The sequence below is a fragment of the Arachis hypogaea genome, chromosome 18 (assembly GCF_003086295.3).
Source record: "Arachis hypogaea cultivar Tifrunner chromosome 18, arahy.Tifrunner.gnm2.J5K5, whole genome shotgun sequence".
NCBI classification, from domain to species: domain Eukaryota; kingdom Viridiplantae; phylum Streptophyta; class Magnoliopsida; order Fabales; family Fabaceae; genus Arachis; species Arachis hypogaea.
The window spans coordinates 40446431-40448740 of NC_092053.1; positions in this window are offsets into that span (position 1 = coordinate 40446431).

A 2310-nucleotide genomic window follows, 5' to 3' on the forward strand; every position below is an offset into this window, starting at 1 on the left:
AGAGTATGAGTTATACCTGGATGCTCCAGTGTATTTATAATGTTGAGATGTGACCTTTGTTGGATAAGATAAGTTGATTATCTTATCTTATCTTTATCTTTGTGTTGAGGTCAGCGTATCTTTTGCGGAACCGCCTTTATCTCTATAGGCTTTTAGGCCGCCTTAGGATTTGGATCGTGTTCCTTCATTTGGGCCCTTTACTGGGCTCTTTTGTCGATTTGGCCGAGCTCTTTGAGAAGAGGTCGGATAGTCAGACCTGAAGAGTTTGGTCGCTTTATCTCCAGTCATCCCAGGTCGGTTATCTCGACCCAGGGTATGAACAGTGCCCCTGCTTGAGCTCGGTCTTTTTTGAGGTCGAGTCCTTGACTTCGGTCCTTCTCGAAGTCGAACTCAAGCATTTTTTCGATTCCTTTCTTTGTAGAGTCTTTTTTGAATGTAGAACATTTTCCTCTAAAAACGCATGTTTTTGTACTAGCGCTTTTTTTGGGAATTCAAGCGGTTTTAATATCCGCATTTAATTGGTATTAATTTTGCCCTTCATTCTCTCTTTGCTTTTTGAATTTCGCGATCAAAAACGGTTTCTTTTCTTTGTTTCTTCTTGCATAATTTCTCCCTTTACTTCTCGTTTTTCTGTTTCTCTCATCTTGCTCTCTGTCTTTCGCTCGCGCCTCCACTTTCTTGTGCTTACAGCGTCGCTTGGCTTTTTTCTGGGTGGCTTTTATTTCTACGTCTCCTCCTTCCCTTGAAGCTTTTTCTTCTCCAGGTTAGTGCCATTCGAATTTTTCTTCTTCCTTCGTTACTTTGGTTTTATGATGAAGTTGTGATTTCGTTTTGAGAAAGTTTGGATCTTTTGTTTTTGCTGTGCCTGGTTACTGTCGTAATGCGGGCTCTGAAGTTTTCTTTGTCCTTTTGCCTGAATCTTTTTGCCTTTCTTATTACTTGATGCTTTGCCTTTGTATTTGAAGTTTTTTGGAATAATGACTGTAAAAAAGGTTGCGTCTTTTGACGATTTCTTTGTTTGGCATGTTGGTGTTTGTTTTTTGTTGATGATCTTTGCCTTGATTTTGAAAAAGTTTGCACCTTTTTTGGTGTTCTGATAGACCGTAACAGTAGTGTTGGTAGAAGAGTAATGCTTTCCTGATAAAGTGTAGAAGGGTTGACCTTTTTCCTTTTTGCTTCCTTTGCCCTCTTTTTCGGTTTTTATTTTGATGAGCGCCGGGATGTAGGTTGTAGAGATAACTTTAAAAACCTTTGCCTTTTTACTGCCTCCAAGGGATGCCCCAAGGCTTTTATCTTTGAGGCTTTGGGGTTTTCCCTCTTGTTTATCTGCCAGCCGAGATGTTTTTTCCCAGGTCCGAGATGTTTTTGAGTAATACGCTCTTTTTTTTCTTTTGTAGGATCTTTAGTTGACCTCATGTCTTCCCGAAACAACGTTGTTGAGATGCCCTCCTAGGTCCCTGCGGGAATGGCTGATTGGGTGGACTCCATGGTCCTCATGTGTGTTTCACTTGTTGATGGTGAATTATGCACTCAGCTTAAGCAGTTTCACAGTGTTTGTAGCAATTCTGGTGACGAGAAGAACTATGAGCTTGTTCCTCCTTCTTCTGGCGAGCGAGTCTGTTTTTCTACTCGGGTTGTCGATGATCGCCCTTTCTTTTATGCTTATGACTATTTCTTTGGTCAGCTGGGTATCACTCTTCCTTTTTCTCAATTCGAGATCGACCTGTTATGGTCTTGTAATGTTGCCCCTTCTCAACTTCACCCCAACTCCTGGGGTTTTATTAAAATTTTCCAATTGTTGTGTGATGGTTTTGGTATTCCTGCTTCCCAATCCTTATTTTTCTATTTGTTCATCTTGACCAAGCCTGGTGTGGTGAAAAAGAGGTCAGCTTGGGTCTCCTTCCATTCTGCCCAAGGAAAGAAAGTCTTTTCTATGTTTGACGAATCGTTCCGGGATTTTAAAAATTATTTTTTCAAAGTCCGAGCTGTTAAAGGATCTCGCCCCTTTTTCTTAGATGAAAACGATGAGCCTGCCTTTCCCTTAGAGTGGCAGAAAGATGTCAGGGTCTCCAGGTATTCCTGGGACATGTTGGATGAGGCCGAGCAGGCTTTTGTGGCTGTTTTAGAGGAGCGCTGGGGTCAGCCTCCCCATCTTGATACTAAGAAATTTCTCACCAATCCTTCCCTTCTTCAATCTGAACTGGGTATCTTTGTGTTTTCATTTGCTGTCTATTTTATGATACTTGTAGCTATATTTTCGAATTGTTGGTTTTGTAGCTTGACTTCTATTTTATTTGCAGAGGCAATGAA